Source organism: Eublepharis macularius, chromosome 4 (genome assembly GCF_028583425.1).
Source record: "Eublepharis macularius isolate TG4126 chromosome 4, MPM_Emac_v1.0, whole genome shotgun sequence".
Classification (NCBI taxonomy): domain Eukaryota; kingdom Metazoa; phylum Chordata; class Lepidosauria; order Squamata; family Eublepharidae; genus Eublepharis; species Eublepharis macularius.
In genome coordinates, this window is record NC_072793.1 from 31,463,474 (window position 1) to 31,484,760 (window position 21,287).

Sequence of the window (21,287 nt, forward strand, 5' to 3'; positions counted from 1 at the left end):
GACATGTGACCTCTTTGGGGAACTGCCGGAACTGTGTTCCGGCACATTCCCCCTTGAAATGAGCCCTGGCCTTGCCCCATAGGAAAGGTGCTCTAACCCTTTAGTCATCTTAGTTGCTCCCTTTGGTCTTTTTTCCAGCTCTGCAAAGTCCTTTTTGAGACACGACAACCAAAACGGTACACAGTGTTCCATATGAGGCCACACCATAGATCTGTACAAGGGTATTATAATACTGGCCATTTCATTTTCAATCCCTTTCCTAATAAGACACAGAGTTTGCCTTTTTTCACTACTGTGGCACACTGGGTTGACATTTTCTTTGAGCTGTCCACTATGATCCCAAGGTCTCTTTCTCTCTCAGTTTCGGCAAGTTCAGACTCCATCAGCATATACTTAAAGCTGGAGTTTTTTGTTCCAGTATATATCACCTCATGCTTACCTAACACTGAACATCACTTGCCATATTGTTGCCCACTCGCCCAATATGGAGATACCCACTGGAACTCTACAGTCAGCCTTGGTTTTTGGCTCATCAGTGGTACTTCATCATTCTTTGAGTGCAGTTCTCCAACCAGGGATGAATCGATCTAATGCTACAATTATCTAGCCCACATTTAACTAGCTTGCTAACCAAAACATCTCAAAGAAGTTTGTCAAATGTTTTGCTGAAATCAAGATATATTACAGTCACAGCAGTCCTGTGATTTTCATCTTTCTCTGAAAGATTGTCAAGCAATAAAATCCTGCCTAGCATTTATCTAAGTTTATTCAAATCAATGTCCTTGAAATACAAGGTACTTACTTGTCTGATTACATTTTTAGCTTCCCGTGATAATTCCATAAGAATTCCTGCATTATGAGGTCAGTTTCTCCTGCTACTTGTACCTCTTCAACCAAATCTTTCTTATTAGTTACGATCAAGTCAAGAACAGCCAGTTCTCTTGTTCTTTCCTCCGCTTTCTGAAACAGGAAAGCTGCCAACAAGGCGTTTATTGGACATTCTACAGTTATAATAACATTCGATTTATATATCACCCTTCAGGACAACTTAACATCCACCCAGAGCACTTTGCAAAGTATGTTATTATTATCCCCACAACAATCACCCTGTGAGGTGGGTGGGGCTCAGAGAGCTCCAGAGAGCTGTGATTGACCCAAGGTCACTCAGCTTCCACAAGTGGAGGAGTGGGGAATCAAACCCAGTTCTCCAAATTAGAGTCCTGTCGCTCTTAACCACTACACCAAACTAGCTGCTTCATCACCTCATTCTCCTCCATGCATTGACCATATCGTAAGCCTGATTTACATTTCACATTGATGTGGAGAAAGACCTTGCCCATGTAACTTTGCATGAGTCTCATCCTAACTTGTCTATTGGAAAGTATCTATACAAGCTTGGTTAACAATGCACATGCGCCCATCCCTCCATCCCTCAGTTTGGGCTCTGGGCAACCTGGTAATCCTAAACAGAAGTGACATCTGTAGCAGAGGCAGCAATGGGTGCAAAAACCACAATTATCGGAACACACACAGGCAACTAACTGAATAGGCGAAACCTAGGCCTTTACTACTCTAATCCTGATGATCACAAGACCAGGATCTCTCCTTTTGGAGGGCTTCCGGGAGTCATCTTTAAAGCAATAGTACCAATATACCCTAATATCATGACATTGGATGGGACTCTAGGATTCACAAAAACTCTATGATTAAACCATAGAGTTTTTGCCAAGTTCTAGACCCCCCCCCCAACATTCGATTTTTAATAGTATTTCAAGTAGGTTTGCCAGATGGAGTCCAGACTAATATTGGACCCTGGGGAGAGGTGGGGGAAGGAACTTACTTTTTTGGATAAAATGTGCACACGTGCAGTGTGTGAGCACTCCTGGGATGGCATGATGACATCGCTACAGGAAATGATGTCATCACACTGTTCCCCCACTTCTGGGCACCACTCCTAGGTGGCTCCGTGTGGCCGCAGGAGGCTGTCCAGGCCACCAGGCTGATGGCTGCTCCTGGACAGAGCTGTGCAGCCACAGGAGGCTACCTGGGCATCTGGGCTGACTGCCTGCTTTCCTGGGCTACACTGTGCAGCTGGAGGAGAGGGGGGAAGGACCAGGTATCTGATTTGGAGGAAATATTTTCCCTGGACAGTCTCCCCAAATACCAGACTGTCTGGGTGAAAGCCAGATACCAGGCAACCCAAGTTGCAAGTGGTTCAAGAGAGGCATTACTTCTACTGTAAGCTGGGCCTAGTTTACAGGGAGTATTTACAACACAGAGCAAACACAGTCATCAGGTAGGAACACAATATGAATAATTAGCAATTCCACCCACAACAGCTTCCCACATCTCTTTCAGAGCAGGAAATTAGCCCTTAGGTTACCATAGAGTCCCACACTGTGCACATATTCTTTGGTACTTCTCCTATCTTACAGTATTACCTATTGATTCATAGTTATTAATGGCATCTTTATTAGAAAGCATTTTAAAGTAATCGAAGGCAGCCAAAGCAATACTTTAAATCCTTGCCTTTAGACGAGTTTCACTCATCATTTTAAGACAGCATATTCTATACTTTCTGTTTTCTCCACTGCAAAAACTAAAAAAATGCCCCCTCAAATGAACACCCCCCCCCTACATGATCCCAAGATCTTCACATTATTAGGCTTAATATTAGATCTGATTACAGGAGACGCAGAAAGCAGTAGACCACTGATTTTTCTTGGAAGCTTGTCAGGGGTCTGGTGAAGGGTCTGAGAATTATTCCCTGAAGGTAGAATCTCTGCAAATCATCACTGTAGTCTATAGTCTCACGCTGCTCTTCTCAGAGCCAAGCTACAAGTGACGCCTGACACAGGTTGGACACTTGTCAGCTTCCCTCAAGTTTTGATGGGAAATGTAGGCATCCTGGTCTTGCAGCTGTAATGGAGAGCCAAGCTGTAAAACCAGGATGCCTACATTTCCCATCAAAACTTGAGGGAAGCTGACAAGTGTCCAACCTGTGTAAGGTGTTACTTGTAACTCGGCTCTTAGAATGTGTAGGGTGACACTCTAAACACAAAAGCATCCTCCGAAGTCACAGTGGAGAGCAGGAACAGTAGCAGGGGACGTGTGGGTCATTTAACCCTTTCCTTTTTTCAACTGTGAAGATAAGTGTATATGGGAAAGCAATTTGGCAAGTGTGTTATTCTGAGCAGACAAACCATTTCTGGAAGCCAAATGAATAAGCAGCCCCTTCCCATCCATTCTTCTTCAATCCTTCCTGCTCCAGATTGTAGCCTCCAAGGTCACTACCTGGCCTTGAAACAGACAACAACAAATCTGGGGGAAAGTATCATGCATTTAAGCATCATGTGTAGTGGGTGCCTGAGGACGGCGTAGCTTGCTGAAAAGAAAGACACACCGACCAGTGCAGAAGAATCAAAAGCGTAGAATTGAGGTATATCTCTAATAAGTGATGGGTTGCATCAGAAATGTCAAGCTTTGAGGGTACAAGGGAAGATAATTGCTGCTAGAGTTCCCATTCTCCAGGTGGTGGCTAGAGATCTCCCGGAATTACAACTGATCTCCAGGTGACAGAGATCAGCTCCCCTGGAGAAAATGGCTGCCTGGGAAGGTCGACTCTATGGCATTAAACTAGGGTTGCCAGCCTCCAGGTGGTGGCTGGAGATCTCCCGGAATTACAAGTAGTCTCCAGGCCACAGAGATCAGTTCACTTGGAGAGAACAGCTACTTTGAGGGGTGGACTCTATGGAATTATGCCATGCCAAGGTCCTTCCCCTCCCCAACCCCCACTTTCTCCAGGTTTCTCCAGGTTTCACCCCCCAGATCTCCAGGAATTTCCCAACTTGGAGCTGGCAACCCTAATTGCTGCCATTCAGAAGCTAAATGGTGCTCTTCAAATATTACCTATAATCTAATGGGTTTGGAATGTCAAGGCTCTGCTAGGGGGGTCTTGTCAGATTGCTTCACTCTGTCAGGCCAGGATGGTTGAGTTAAAGGTCTTTATTAAAGGATTTCTACCATTCTAGAGCACAGTACAGAGCCATTGCCAGGAAAACCTAGAGCAAAGCCCAGGAAGCCAGTTATACCCTCTTGCCCCTCCCCCTTTCTCTCAAGCAGAAGTCCGTTATTCTTGGCTCGCTGCTTGACATGGAGTAGTGCTTGTTGGAGATGTAATCTTAAAAGGAAGTAGGGAAAGAATGTTGTTAGGGCCTTATGGTTTAAGACAAAGGTAATATAAAAGGAAAGTCACAGGTCTGTGTGACCTTTTTAAAAGGTTTTTGATATCAATATATAGTCAAAGGAATCAAAGTAGTGTAACATATTTTGCAAAATTTTGATCCCCATGCTCATCAAAAAAGAGACAGATGGAAACATTTTCCTGTTTTGGTGGCTCTTCTCTTTTAATTTTTTTTAGTATTTCTACCCATTAGGACTTTTAAGTCATTCAGACCAGTATTAAATGATTCAGCATTTTGTCTTGTAAATTCTATTTCCCCCCAAATTATAATAAAGGATTAGTTATAAACATCATATTTCCGATTAATGTCTGCATACTACCTGGATGCTGATATGCCGCTATTAACCAGTCTTCACTCTATCTCCTTGCCCAGTCATTACTAATATCACTGGTGCTAGGTCTGTGAGACAAGAGATAAGAGACAAGAGACAAGAGATCAAAGGCACGACACTGTTGACCAGTTGGACAAAGAGGAATGAGAAGCAGTTACGGTTAGGCCAGAATGACATACCAGCATCTGATAAATCCGAGATGTTTAATATCTATAAATGTACTAGCAGTGCCAACTCCCGGTTGTGAAATTTCTGGATACTTGGGGGTGGAGCCTGAGGAGGGAAGGGACCTCAGCAAAATAAAATACCATAGATCCTGCCCTCCAAAGCAGCCATTTTCTCCAGGGGAACAGATCTCTGTCATCTGGAGATCACTGTAATTCCAGGAGATTTGAAGGTACCACCTGGAGGTCAGCAACCCTAAAAAAACCTGACATCACACTTACAGCATCTTGATATCCCCTTTTAAATCTGTCTTCAGTCTAAGTGTAGCATTTCATTACAGTTTTGTAATATTAGAATTTACCTTTCCTGACTCAGCAAAAGTGAATGTGTCAGGATCTGTGGTAACAGCTTCAGTACTGTTATAGAGACTTCACTTCAGGTAAGACTGTTGCTTTTCAATAACTACTCCAAACAGCCAACTAGTGTAAATACCAATGTCTCATTAGTCATGGAACAGATGCCAACAACACTGCAGCCAACTAATCTCTACAAATAACTACTTACACAAATGGCCTACTCATATGAATGTTGGAGAAGTAAACTCATACACATTCATAGCTCTTTTCCCCTGATTAAAATTGCAGCTTGCTATTGTCCCATTCAAAGAAAGAAAGGAGCTGTCTTAAGCGATTTGGCTGTCCTGAAGCTATTACACTGACTAGACGATACCCACAAGGGCATTTTAGATGCGGGTGTTGCAGGATTTGCCCACTAGTCCTAACTGGGAATAGCTTTCAGGTGGAACGATCTCCGTTGAGAGTGACGCTTAAGCACTTCTCAACAGGTCAAACTAAAGCGGTGGTGTACGTTATAGTTTGTACATGCAATAAACTGTATGTGGGCAGCACAACGCGCCTGGTCCGCACTCGAATTTTAGAGCATATGTCACGCATTAAAAATCGCGTGCCTGATGCCCCATTGGTGGAACACTTTACACTGCACCATACAGCGGAAGATGAGTTCAGCTTCTCTGTTCTATATGTCTCCACACTCAAGGGTCAATCTAACATCCAAAGAGATTTACTAAGGCGGGAGGCTGAATGGATTCATGGTCTAGGCTCGTTAAAACCAGGGGATTTGAATCTGAAGAATAATTTGTCTTGTTTTCTGTAAATAATTTGCCTAATTGTTTATGGTATAATGTGGAATGGTTACCTATGAACGTCGGATACAGGAGCACTGTACCTTTAAGTAATTTGTGATGCAGTTGCGCGTTAGTATTTATTGGGACTGGGGAGGATCCCCCTAGACTGTCTCTACAGTGTATCGAATTTTCGCACATGAATAATTTTGAACCTATTGTGGGTGAGTGATTAAGACAACACAAAGAGCAAGTCTCTAACAGCAAACCTTTATTTATAAGAATATTGGTAACTTGTAATTGACATTATCGTTTTGCTTGTAGAACTTTGTGACTGTTTTGGTGGTACAAGAGTGCCCCCTGATGAAGTGGATATTTCATGAAACAAGCTGAAAGAACAAGCCGGCAGCTTGTAGGGCCAAGGGAACCCCCTGTGGGGTTTTCCCCTCTTTTCTCCTTCTTGACTTCCACCTGCATCTGGAGACAAAAAGAATTTAACATTAGCAGTCAATTTCCTTCTGGCTACAACGCCGTACTTACCAGAAGTTTTCTGCTTGGGAACCCTCCTGGTACACATCGGGTTCCCGTGCCTCATTAGACTTGCATTTTGAATCAACTGCATATCAACTTAAGGGAGTCTTGAGCTCTTCAAGCAAGAATATACGCTAATGGAAGGACTTTGATAGCTCTATGAGACTACCTTAAAGGGACGTTGTTATATTCATGTTTGATACTTGGATTTTGAATTTTCCGTAAATTATTGTGTAAAGCACATCTTGTCACTGAGCACTTTAAAGAGAAAGGAATTTTTGTTAATTATATAGTAACTGTCTGTTATTTATAGCAGCAAGTGCCGTTTTTGGGAGAGAACCTCCTAGTGATGGCTGGAGATACCCAGGATTACAACTGATCTCCACGCCATAAAAATCATTTGCTCTGAAGAAAATTACTGTTTTGGAAAGTAGATTCTATGGCATTATACACCACTAGGGTTCCCAGGTCCTTATCCTCTCCCGGCGGGGGGATGACCCGGTACTTATCAGGAAGTTCCTCTTCATGTACGCTTTCCAGGCACGCTCCCGGCGCCATGTCACATTGCCCATGGGTGCCCTCCCATACTCCACCCAGGGCCAGTTCTTGCAAAATTGGCCCCTTTGGGGCCAAAATCAGCACCAAATTGAAGCATGGGAGCATTCCTGCGGCTGACACGACAACTGAGTGATGTTGTCATGTCTGCCAGTAATGCACATGCCGTGTATGTTCTGGAGTGCCTGCCAGTGGTGGGCAAACACTAGGCAGCCTTGAAATTTATTATTGTTTGGAGAAATAAGGCATTCATAACAATGTATACTCCCTCCCTCCACTCCACATTCCTCTGCTTTCTTCCAGTTGAATTTGCAATACTGATGAAAATGTCATCTGATAAGCAACCAGTAGAGTAACCTCTTCCAAGTACTACAGCCTGACTGATTTCATTAAACGTTTAGCTTATGATTGTTTACAAGGATTGCATCTCCTGTGGATTTTTATGGTTTACATTCCATGCAATGTTAAGTGTGGGTGTGTAAATTAACAGTTTTAAATTACATACTAGATTTATTTCTTTTATTAGATTTATACCCCACCCTCCCCATGCATGGGCTCAGGGCGGCTAACAACAAAGAATACATCATATATTATATGTTAAAACCATATACATATATCTAAAAAGCAATATAGAAAACAGTACAAAAATACAAAAACCGGTAACGTAAGCAATACAGGCTACAATAAATATCTAAAAAAACATGGATATAGCCATGACATATTTAAAAAATATTCACAATCCACATAATGAAGCATGCACTTAAATTAATGGTGCTCAGATGTACTTCATTTTGGTAGGACTGTGCTCCACATTTCTATTATTCATATTCTTCAATATGAGAAAGTAGCAACAAAACCTGTTGTATGAAAAAATACAATGGGTTCTAGAAAACTGTGAGGCTCTTTGTGAGGGCCCCACTGTCACGCCAGGCCTCCCCATTGCCTCCACAGCTGCTGTGGGGCCTTGGGAGGGCTGCACCACTATGCCAGGTCTCCCTGCCACCTCTGTGGCCACTGCAGGGCTTTTGAAAGGCTGTGCTGCTGTGCCAGCCTACTCCATCATCATTATAGCCTCTTCAGGGCCTCCAGAGGGCCATACATATGCCAGGATAAAAAGTGACTACACAGTAAACAAGCCAACCTCCATTAAAGCAGCAAACCAACAGTGGAAACCACACCGGAGGGTCCAAATAAATAATGACAACAATAAAGTAAATCTTTGTTCTTATATTCTGTGCTCAGTGAACCTCAATATAAATATTAAACAATCTAATCCCAAATGCAGAACAATAATTTACATTCCATACAGTGAATAATACATATATTAGTAATTTTCACAAAAACAATTCTTACACAGCTATAGTAGCAACAGCTCCAAAATTAAATATTTTTAACAGCTCAACCTCCCCTCTTCGATGTACAAAAGTCTCATCAATGGGGTATAGGTCCTAAGAGAATGCAGCATAATATTTGCTAGTGCACACAAGGCTAATAATTTTTGCTGGTGTACACAAGGCTATTCATAAAGTCCTGTTGTATGTTTCAGGTGGCTGAGAAGATATCAAAGCCCATGTCTGGCGTGGACTCAACAAGGGGCTGGCTGATGTCCAACTTGTTTCCCTTTGCTTCATCAGGAGTCCCTCGTCAGAACCACCACCGACAATTCAATCTTAAGCTGCAAACTTTACATCTCTTCAGCATGTATAGAACATCTCTCTGCTTTACAGCCCTGGATGGAAGGAGAATGGGGACTATCAGTTTGATAGACCCTGCACCAGGTTCAGCCGCTTGCAAGCGGCGCAGGGAACCTTCTTCCCTTCAAACTCTCCCCCTTTCCAGCTGCCCTGGGCAGCAGGAGAACAGGGGTTGTCAGTTTGACAGACCCCACGCCTGCTTCAGCCTATGGGCTGAACCCAGCCCAGGGTGAGTGAAACTGACAGCCCTGTTCTCTTGTCCCCCGAGTGGCAGGAGAATGGGAGCTGTCAGTTTGACAGACCCCACACTGGCCTCAGCCCATGGGCTGAATCCGGCGTGGGGTCTGTCAAACTGACAGCTCTCATTCTCCTCCCACTCAGGCGGCAGAACAGGGCTGTCAGTTTCACTCACCCCACACTGGGTTCAGCCAATGGGCTGAAGCTGGTGCAGGGTGAGTGATGCTGACAGCCCTGTTCTCCTGCCACTCGGGGGGCAAGAGAACAGGGCTGTCAGTTTCAAATGTCCCGCGCTGGCTTCACTCGATCGGATGAAGCCTGCATGGGGTGTTTTGAAACTGACAGACTTCTCCTGCTGCTTCGGGGCGAAAGGAGAAGGGGGCTGTCAGTTTCAAACACCCCGCACTGGCTTCAGAAGCCAGTGCGGGGTGTTTGAATTCCACGAACTACGAATCACAAACAGATTCGTGAACTGGTAAAAGTTCATGGAAGTTCGTGGTTCCTGGTTTGTGGAATAGTAACAAATCACAAATCGGGTGGTTCGGGTTTTTTTCAGTTCGTGCCTATGTCTAGTAATAAACACTGCATCTCCCTTTATTGTCTTTCTAAACCCTGTAAAAAGCACTAGACAGCATCCAAAATTAAAAATGAGACATCCCACAGGCTTTCAATCTATACAGTCAAAACCGAGTACTTTTTAAATCCCACAGATTTTGACAGGAAACATCTCCTTCACTTACCTCAGAGTAGGTCCCACTGACTACATTGGGACTTAGCTCTGAGGCAACATGAATAGGAGAAGGTTTCTTATGACATAACACCAATATGAGCTCAGGAGTCTTTAATAAATGCTGGATTCGTCATTAGCTCTTACACCTTTGCTTATTATATGAAAATGATGTAAGGAAAGAACACTGTCTACGAATGAAGATAAATAAAAGAAGAAATTATTAACGACACATCAGGGGAATTCTTTTCTGTGTAGTCACCTCATCTTCCTTGTGTGTGATTTCCCAAATGTGCTCTACTGATACTGGACAAAAGATCCCTCTTTGCCTTGCTCTATTCCGTGTTCCTCATTCTTCTCGTTCTTTCATAGCCTACACATCTAGTTACTTTTACATTTCTCAATTTTTACAGAAAGTTGCATATAACCTTTCAAACCCCCATCTTCAAATTTTAACTTCCCAAGACTGGTTCATATGATCTCTTTAGGGAATTTATTTTCAATCCTTCATGGTTTTTCTTTTCTGTCCACCATGGACAACATGAAGTTGTGGAAAACAATCTTTTTGAAGCACAAAACGGGGGAAACAATCCAGAGACGCAAGGGGGAAAGTTATACTTTTCTGTTTAAACAAACTCCTATATTTGCTTATTTCAACCTATGATCTTCCAGGAAAATTTAAAACAGGTAAAATGCCTATTTAAGCTTATCTTCTAGGAAATGACTTTTAAGATTGTACACGTAAGTAAACGTCATTCACCAAATATGTCAACATTCAGACTCCCAAATTCTTATGAATTCTTTTTTTCTCGTTTGTGGGCTTAGCAAACTATTTGATTAGCATTCTTTTTGTGGATTAGCAGACTGAGTCTATTTGATTAACAGTGTGGCTGATGGTGAATGAGGACGTGACTGGCAACTGAATTTGGGTCTAGTTTCCAAAAACCGCAGATTAGGAATCTGCGGTTCCCACAAACCGCAGAATAGGAATCTTGTTTGTGAGTGTAGTACTTCATCTTGCCCGTAGAGGTGCTATTGGTTCAAGGTTCTTCCATGCAAACTATAATTCCTGATAATAAAAAACAAAAAGGGGGTGAAGAATGCTAGCTGCTCACTGACATCCATGTAATTTTCTGAGTTCAAGGATTAGAAGAGGAGAATTTTGTGCTTTCCTACTTGCAGCCTTAAGACACACAGACAAGACACAGGTTTACTTCCTTATCTGTGATTTGTGAGAGCTAGGCCTAAATACACAGTCTTGAAGTAATTATCCAAAAGAAGTCAAATTTAATCTACCATTTTTTTTCTGCTCAAAGACATAGCTTGAACATAATATCTAGGCCAATTTTCAGGCTTCTCACTAGCTCAGTCTCGGTATTGAAACTGCACGCACTATGCACAAAACCTGGGCAATAAGACCCTACTCACGCTCCTGGACCTCTCAGCAACTTTAATACCACCAACCATGCCTCTCTAGCATGAAGACAGGAGGCACCATGCTTTGCTAATTCTACTCGTACCATGGTAGGCAAAATCCAGAAGGTTATGGTATATTATGTTTCCTATGGCATCCTTCAGATTTCTGTAGGATGGCATATACATGGAATGGCTGGGTGATCTGGTGATCTGGTGTGTAGTGCCACTGGTATTCTGATAATGATACCCAGTTCTTCTTCATTACATCTGAACCAGGAGTGGTATCGAAGTATCTAATAAGTGTTTGGAATCAGTAATGGGGTGGATTGAGATGCTCAATCAAGACAAGATCATATTGTTACTGGGAGATGATATTCAGCCTCGCCTGGATGATGTTGCACTTCTTAAAGAGCAGGTTCATAGCTTGGGAGGTGCTATTAGAACCAGTCCTTACTATGGAGACTCAAACGGCATCTGTTGCAACAAGAAGCACTTTTCAGCAGCTATGGCATCTGGACAGAAAGAATTTGGCCACAGCTACCCATGAATTTATAAAATCCAGACTAGATCACTGCAGTACATTGTACTTGGGGGTCACCCGTAAAAACTATCTGGAAACTCCAACTTGTCTGGAATATGGAGGTTAGATTGAATCCTGTTGCGCCAGTTATTCAAAGACCAAGAAACCAGCACTTTTTTTACTCCCAAAGTACTGGTTTCTTGACCTTTACAGTGCAATCGTCTGCAAAGTTACTCTACTTTTAAGATTGTACACGTAAGTAAGCGTCATTCACCAAATATGTCAACATTCAGACTCCCAAATTCTTATGAATTCTTTTTTTCTCGTTTGTGGGCTTAGAAAACTATTTGATTAGCATTCTTTTTGTGTATTAGCAGACTGAGTCTATTTGATTAACAGTGTGGCTGATGCAAAACCAAAGGAGATGTTTACATTTACTAGCAAAGGAATGTTTTGGTTGCATCCTCCCTCTCCCCCACTAATTGCATCTTCTCTCTCCTCCCCTCCTCTCCCCTCCTCTTCTATATTTGACCAGTTTCTGTACCATGCATCTGACGAAGAGAACTTGATTCTCGAAAGCTTATGCTACAATAAAATTGGTTAGTCTTAAAGGTGCTACTGGACTCTTTTTGATTTTGCTATAAATTAGTCGGAATTTGACAGCACTTAATTATTATTCTTTAATTATTTATTCTTAATTGCGTAATTGATAAGATTTTAAACTTCTTTGGTTTTACTTGCACACGATGTTGAGGACTTTCCAGTGGACAAGAAGCCTATTAATCTTTTTAAAAAGTAAATTGTTTTAAAATGTGTGTTGAATATTTTGAAATAAAAAGTGGAATAAACTCTTTGTTTTCCTGCACCTATGGATTCTTTTCTGGGGAAAAATAATGAAGTCTTGAAATGACTACTAATGAAGGTTAAAGAAGAACGTGCCAAAGCAGGATTACAGCTGAAGATCAAGAAAACAAAAGTAATTACAGACAGACAAGTTTCTTGTATGTGGCCATAGGCCTTTACAAGTTAAAAACATATTTACAGTTCTAAAATACTGAAATTTCTAAAATTACATCTTTCTCTAAAATTTCACATCTGGACATAAAACAAAAGTAATGACTGCCAAGGGATTACCAAGACTTTAAGGCAGACAATTAAGAAACTGAAATTGTTAACGATTTTCTATACCTTGTTTCAATTATCAACCAAAAAAGAGACTGCAACCAAAAAATCAGAATAATAATAACATTCGATCTATATACCGCCCTTCAGGATGACTTAACACCCACTCAGAGTGGTTTACAAAGTATGTTATCATACAGCTCCTAGAAGCTGTGACTGACCCATGGTCATCTAGCTGGCTTCAGGCGGAGGAGTGGGGAACCAAACCCAGTTCTCCAGATTAGAGTCCCACACTCTTAACCACTACACCAAACTGGAGATTGACACTTGGAAGGGCAGCCATGAAGGAAATGAGCAAAGTTCCTTAAGTGTAAAGAATTGTCACTGGAGGCCACGATCATGTGGCTTCCACCTTAATCTGCCTGATGAGGTTAGGAGGACTCCAGCTCTCCTGGCTTTCTGCAAACTACGCAAAACTAAATTATTCAGGAAGGCTTTTTTATACATAGTGTTAGGAGGACTTGTTGCTGTCCTTTTCCTCAGGTTTCTGAGGAAACTATAGTGTTTGAAAGGTAGAATGGTCAGGGCATCTGTTTACTGTTTACTGCTCTGACTACCCTTTGATGTGTAGATGGCTATTCTCAGGACTTCTTTTCTTCCTGGTTTTGTCACACTTCTCTTTTCTCTCCATCTTGCACCCATGGGTGCAGGACTTGTCCTGCCATCCATGTCCATCATTTGACTAGATAGGTAGATGGGAATCTATCAAGTTTTTTTAAAGTTCAAATTAGCCTTTAGTGGCATATATCAACAATTCAAGTTAGATAGGAATCTCTCCTCCTTTCCTATTGGAGTATGGAGCTCCTACAATAAAGAACTCTTATTTCCTTTCTAAATATAAAACAAGTGCAAGCTTGTTATTTTCTCTCACAAACTCACATCAGCCAACACACAAGCTCTAGCTTACTCACGCTTACTCTGCGATCAATAGTAGTCTGCTACAGGCCTAACTATGAATTCCTTTAAATAGGTTTCTGGGGCCAGCTTATGGCTCTTCCTTTTAATACATAAAAGGGCTGTACTGTAAGTAACTGTTTTCTAAGAGATGTATTGATAAAGGGGTAGAGACTGAAGACTATACTACTACATACTGTCTGTTGCTATAAGTATGATCCTACTGGGTAGTTACATTCTGCATTGTTTAATATGTCAGATTTAGAATTGCTTATGCTCTGCATCAGCTCTGTATCAGATATCTGCTTGTTTTGCATCCACCTATCCTGTTGCATTGTTTATTGAAAGTCCCTGCAGTTGATCATATTGACTTACTCTGTGTAATCTGCCTTGAGTCTCAGTGAGGAACGTGGACTATAAATAATGTAAATAAACAAATAAATATGGTATTTCCTATTACTATATATAGATGTTAAAGTTAGACCGTCAGGAAAGTTGACAGGAAGACTGATTCATTTGAAATGTGGTGCTGGAGGAAAGTTTCGTGGATACCATGGGCTGCGAAAAAAACAAGTAAGTGGGCTCAAGATCAAATCAAACCTGAATTCTCCCGAGAAGCTAAAATGACTAAGCTGAGGCGATCATACTTTTGTCATGTCATGAGAAGACAAGACTGACTGGAATGTCAATAATGCTAGGAGATGTTGAAGGCTGTAGGAAAAGAGGAAGACCCTGGAAACCCCAATCTAAGCCCAATTTAGCTTGATAGGCAAGTCTTCCTTCCAAGTGTGGACTGGATCTCCAAATTTGTTACAAGAGGAAAAGAACAGGGGGGAGGGGGGCTCCCAGCTCCGGCTTTCAGGGAGAGAGAGCTGCTGTTAGAGAGACAGGGTGAGTGCATTGGAGCTTGAATTTTCTTTGTGTGTGGTGGGATAGGGATCTACCTCTTCAGGTTCCAGGGCTGCTGCCAGGCTCTGGGGCCAAGCTATTATTTATTATTGGTACATTTCCTGCTGCCTGCTCAGGTAGGGTTTCTGGGAGTGGTGCAGTAGGGATCTTGATGGCTGGAGGAGAGCCTGCTGGACCCCATGAACAACAAACAACTAACATGTTTGTGACAGGATCATGTTTGTCAGTGTTCATTGTTCGTGGATGGCAACGAACAACGAACACCATGTTCTTTTTTTTTCTGTTTGTGCCCATGTCTAGTCAGTAGCAACGATGAGGGAGAAGCTCTGCTGCTGCAGTATGGTCTGCCTAACTCTCATAGGTATAGTCTCCAGTTCTATCTTATTTATTTGAACAATTCTATATCCTACTTTCCTTTCTTCAAGAGCCTATGGAAAAATCATGGATAAAACATTTAATAAAAAACCATACAACTACTTAATTCAATTCAATCAGCCTTTATTGGCATATAACAAACAAAACAGGATGGTACAGAGCACCCCCCAAAAATATAATATAAAACCGTTGAGTGATCTCAACAGTTATTTCTGAAACTTCTCTTGACCAAGTTCTATAGCAAGTTGTAAAAACTTTTGCTACCTTCTCAGTTATATCAGAGGAGAAATCATTTAAAAGACAGTAAACCTTGGGGGAATCAGAAAAACCTGTCGGATTAGCTAAAATAGAGCTTAAATGTTTAAAACGATTATTGACATAAAAAGGACAATAGAAAAGAACATATGGAATTATCTCGATACAGCTGGTATTACCAAGACTGTGCCTGGCCGCGTATGTGGAATTTCCCATCCCAGAGCTGGCAACCCTCGCCATGAATCAGTGTTCAAAACTACAAATGATCACAATAAAACCAGCTCAGAATCATACCCAATGCAAACTGAAAAAGACAGATCTTATAAAAACCCATTAAGAATTTTGCTTTATTGCCTCCTCTGGAAGTAGGTTTGCCAATTCCAGGTTGAGAAATTCCGGGAGAGTTGGTTGTTGTGGATTTTCCAGTCTGTATCGCTGTGGTCTTGGCATTGTAGTTCCTGACGTTTCGCCAGCAGCTGTGACTGGCATCTTCAGAGGTGTAGCACCGAAAGACAGAGATCTCTCAACTGATCTACAATGCCAAGACAACGGCGATACAGACCGGAAAATCCACAACAACCATCGTTCTCCGGCCATGAAAGCCTTCGACAATATATCCTGGAGAGTTGTGAGCGGAGCCTGAGGACAGCCGCGTTTGCAGAGGGGCGGACCTCAGCAGGGTATAATGCCATAGAGTTCACCCTCCACAGCGGCCCATTTTCTCTAGAGGAACCGGTCCCTGTAATCTGGAGATCAGCTGTAATTCCAGGAGCTCTCCAGCCCCACCTAGAAGCTGGTAACCCTGTCTGAAAGCTATTCCAGAGAACCAGGGCCACTCACATGAAGCCCCAAACCTTCTTATATCTTACCTGGAGGACAGAAAGTATCACCAGTAGTGTGTTGGCTAGGTCTTAGCTGGCATTGGTATATTCTTACAGGAATAGATAGTCCTATTGAAATGTAAGTCCTGGGGTTTTAAAGGTTAAATTCATTAACTTAAGCCTGGAAGCAAACTGGTAGTCAGGGCAGATAACACAGGACTAGCTGAGTATAATCATGTCAGACAAATGGCAGGGCACTGCATTCCACAACAGATGAAGCCTGCAGATTGTCTCCAAAGGCAGCACCTAGCAGAATGCATCACAGCAATCAAGCTTGGGTGTTACTGATGGGTAGGTCATGTAGCAATGTCAGACGGGTCTAGAATGAAAACAAACCTTTATACAAGGTGCAAATGGAAAAGATGCTCATGATGACCACAGCCCCACTACTTCTCAAAAAGCCCACCTAGATCGAGGCGTGTTCCTGGGCTTTTAACTTTATCAGACAAGGGCCCTTTTCACACTACATATCTGCTTCCAGAACATTGTGAAACACAGCGCAAAAAACGTGGAAGGTAGCGTCTTCTTGCAAGAGTTTTGCGCGATGTCGCACAAAATTCGCGCAAGAAGACACTATCTTCCAAGTTTTTTGCGCTGCATTTCGCAATGTTCTGGAAGCAGATATGTAGCGTGAAAAGGGCCCTGGTCATACAAACTCTATTTGAGGGCCAAACTACAAGTGATGAATGACACAGGTTGGACACTTGTCAGCTCCCCTCAAGTTTTGATGGGAAATGTAGGCAGCTTGGTGGAATGTTGGACAAGTGACCGTTGAAAAGTCCATTGGACAGCAGTCGGAGAGCCAAGCTGCAAGACCAGGGCGCCTACCTTTCCCATCAAAACTTGAGGGAAGCTGACAAGTGTCCAACCTGTGCCTTTTGTCACTTGTAGCTTGGCCCTCAAATAGAAAGGCCTGTTCCTTCCAGAACAGACATCTCCACTAGCATCATCTCCTTTTATCTGGATTCAGCATTCATTTTGTTACACCTAAGGCTTAATTTGAGCCAAGACTTAACACCCAGATTTATTTTCAGCTCCGGAGCAAAGTGACTGTAAGCATATACAGAATACCTTTCCCTCACCTGTGAGTAACTACCAGTACTTGTTTATCTGGGAGAAGTGGATTTCCAAATCAGAAGCTGTGACTTCCAGGTAGCAGAATGATGTAGCATAATGACTAAGTGTGAGAGATGAGAAATTACCCGTTCAATTCTCACCTCAGTCCTGAACCTACTAGGTGACCTTAGGGAAACCCCTGCTCCTTCAGCCTTATCCTTCCTGTCTGCAGTATAGATCTACTGACTTCGTTCGCGCAAGGCTGGATGTCTAAAATAATGTATATGCATCACTTCGAACACACAACAAGCCTTCTACTCCTTTGTGTTTGCATACCATTCTGTGGGGGGTTTTCTAGAAACTGAAGCTCCCTGTGTATAATTTCACAACTTGCTGAAGGTAGTGCAGAAAGACAAACCTCTTTTCTCTGCTTCCCAATGGTTAACACTGAGACTTGGCTACTGTAATGCTCACCCCATAGGTCTTCCCTCAAAGTCCACTCGGAGACTCCAGTTGGTACAGAATCCCACAGCTCATTTATTATCAAGAGCCAGGCAGAGCAGCATGCAAATGACTCCCATTCTGCAGTCACTCCATTGGCTGCCACTTACCGGGTTCACTTCAAGGTTTTGGCTGTCACATACAAAGCCATTCATGACCTTGGTCCCTCATATGTACAAGAGTGTCACTCCGCCATCATTTCTCCCACTGGGAAACTGATTACTCCACAGGTCCATGTGATATCGTAAGAGTCTTTGGGAGAGGGACTAGCAGCAGCAGACCATGAGAGAACCTGCTCTGTGCTTCCCCTTGGGTCCTAGGCATTCCTCCAATTGAGAATAGAGAGAGGCCTGGGGGGGAATCTGTAACACACAAAAAATCTGTACAGAAAACCTAATGGGATCTGGGGTGAGATCTGTAACACACATCTCCTGGGATCTGTTGGCATTTCCTGGCAGGTCCATATTATTCATAAGACTAAGTAGGCCGAAGCCTAGGGGCCCCACAGGGGCTAGGGGCCCGTCAATTTTTTTTTTGCTGAGGCACACCCTCACATAAATTACAATTAACTGATTCTCTTATATAACCTCTATTAATAAGATAATTAACTGCTTCCTTATTGAAATGAAACAAATTGCCTCTTATATTAAACAATTGTTCATAAATTATATATTTTTAATAAATAATAATTTTATTCACTTCAAAATATTACAGTATTGAACAATTATACCCCCCCCCCAAATGTACTTTTCTGAAGAGTTCTACTCATGCAAGAAAAATATTTTTAAAATTGTGAATAAAATTCTTCAGGAGACCCTCAAAATGGATATAGGGCTATATACTGTGGTCTAGTACCTACCATACCAGGGTCGGGCTGTCAGCTGTAGTGGGATGAAAGATTGAAGTGCCAGAGAGGGCCCAAAATATCTGAAAGCCTAGAGGCCTGGCCATGGATTAATATGGCCCTGTTTCCTGGTGGTAGATGGGACAAGCCTGTAGCACTCTCAGAGGATCCAGCAGACGAATGAACATCCAGACACTGACCCTGGAGTGCTTTTTTATTATTTCTGAAAAGTCTCTCTCTACCTGAGACATCTTACAGGGGAGCGCTCAAGTGTAGAGAGATGCAGTGTTACCCAGGAAACATAGTTTTAAAAGATAAGAGCCAAAGGCTCTGTCGATTTCACCTTTCTACAGAGGTATTTTTTAAAAACCCAGCCTGCAGCAGGGAGGCTAAAATGAAATTAACAAACCCTCTGAGGATCCATCTCTGCTGGCTCTGTCTTTTTACAGTCATGTAGAGAGGTGAAATCGACATAAACTACGCTTCCCAGCTAACATTGTGTCTCCCTACACTTGAGCGTCCCCGTGTAAGCTGTCTCAGGTAGAGAGACTCTGAGGGCCAAGCTACAAGTGACGAATGACACTTGAATGGCAAGTGTATTTCTCCCTGTTCACTTGCCCTCCACTTGCGCTCCACTCAATCCACTTGCCATTCAAGTGTCATTCGTCACTTGTAGCTTGGCCCTCAGTCAGCCCTGTTCTCCAAACATGTTCTGGGGCTAAATGCTGGAGAGGCAAGCCTGGGTCCAGATTAAGCTCCCTACTGACCTCTAGTGGTAAGAGCCAGCAAGTATCAAGGAAGCCCTGGAAACAAGCCTTCAATGGATTTTACAACTTCACACATATGGCGTAATTAACTTGCAGCCTCAAGATGTGGTGATGGCCGTGAACTTAGATGGTTTTAACAGGGAAGTAGCCAAATCCATGGAAGATAGGTCAATAGTTAGTAGCCGCAATAACTAAATGGAAATTCCATCTTCAGAGGTTGTGTGCTACTAATCCTAATTGCAGGGAGGCGATGGCTTTTGTCGTCATGCACTGTTTGTGGACTTCCTCCCAAACCAATTCAACGCATTGCCCAGCTCCCTATGTATAAATTGCAAAGTAGAGAACGGAACTGCTCTTGGGATGGCCCTATCGTATCCCAGGTATGCATTTTGCCACTTGCTGCTCAAAATGTATGCCCTGCGAGCAAGAGGAAAAGGGCCGTTTTTGTTTGACTGCCCTCCTTCCTATCTGAAATATGTATAAGAGAAACCTTTGATTTAATCATGATAGGATAAATGAAGAATGTTTCAATTTTACAAGCTTGAATTCCAAAATCATCTCATGGGAGCGGTGCTAATCTATAGCATACAATAAACATCAATGTTGCAAGAAATATTAACATTGGCTCCAAACATTTTCTCTCTCGTAAGTAGTTATTAGACTATGTAACAACGTGGTTGTTGTAAATTAGTTTGTAGAATTCTCTCCCACTGAAGAGCTACAAGTCAAAATACATTGGGATATTTAACAACATATTCTACATTAAATCTGCTTTGATCTCATTATGTTGGTTTTCTTCTGTGCCTTACTGGGATGCAACTCTTTCATTTGCCTACTTTCACTACAAAAATTGGTACAGCCTCTGTCTTTTTAAGGGCTAATTTCTACTCTCGTTTATAGTGTAAAGCCCAGCAGAGTTTCATTAGCCTAACTAAGGGTAGAATTTTTACTTGGCCATTTAATAAGAGAGACATCATGCCCTAAGCTGATCACACCACTCTCAGAGAGATGAGTTTGAATTTGTGCCATTTCTGTTGCATGAAGGTGGCAAAAGGAGTTTACAGGTCTTACCCAACACAACCCAAGCTGAAAAGCAGTAGTGTTTGCCAGTAGAACTGCTGCAGCAACTGGAAGGGGTGGGGCCACAGCTCAGAAGGAGGCAGGGAATGTAGTGAGGACCAAGAATGCTATAGAAACACCTGCCCGAGTCATTCTGCTCTGAGTGTCTCTGTTGAACCTGCCAGGTGCTTCATCACTACTCTTCAAGCAGCTTCCTGGATCTTCTAGGCAGCCTGGAATGAAGACAGACTTCTGAGTGTCTGACAGAAACCAACTACAAGCAATACATTTCAGTGCACCATTTCTGCAGTAATAATAGCCATTCAAGTTGCCACACACCGGAGAAGCGAGTGATGGAGCAAGGTCAGTGAAAAAAAGCGACGCGTCTTTAGCCCTTTTCTTAAAATGGAGCCTGGGAATATACAGGATCAGTGGTAAAGGACGGAGCGTTGGCTAGCATTCTGACAGAAGGAAGCATTTTAAAAGGATTAATTTAAATAACAGTATTGGTATGAGTGCTTGTGCTTTTAAGGAGCTTTTCCTGGTTTACATCTGGCTGATGATTGATTGAAAGCCTAGACTTTGAATAAGGATAAAGTGTTAAGCTCCAGAGTCTGGATTTGCCTTGTTGACAAAGTGGCTGTACATTCCTCCTCACAGTTGTTGTCCTTTTGATTTGAAGACTCCCCATGCTTTGTTCCTTCTCCCTCTGAGCCCTAGAGGTGATTGGCATGATGCACTGGCCACTAGTCAAGATCAATGCGCATTAATGGTGGACACACAACAGAACAGTCATCAAACTGTCTTGTCACATGGAGAGATTTGGTTTGTAGCTTGCAAGAATGTGTGCTGGAGCTTGTCTCTTTTTGGGTTGGAAATGGTTCCAGCTGTATCCGATGGAGCAGTCGGACACATTCAAGACGCACATATTGGGTACTCGCTTGATTTCTTCTTAGAAAAGTTGAAACATCAGCTGGTGGTTGAAGATGATAGGACAGAGCCA

The 21,287-nt window shown here is 42.5% G+C and overlaps 1 protein-coding gene across 1 annotated transcript in view; it reads left to right on the forward strand.

The window, feature by feature from the left end:
• The first annotated feature begins 20,473 nt into the window (after window positions 1–20,473).
• OTOP2 (otopetrin 2) overlaps window positions 20,474–21,287 on the forward strand; it is an 86,013-nt gene continuing 85,199 nt past the window's right edge. The window contains exon 1 of the mRNA XM_054978878.1: window positions 20,474–20,647. The gene's annotated coding sequence lies outside the window, so the exon portion shown is untranslated. The remainder of the gene's footprint in view (window positions 20,648–21,287) is intronic.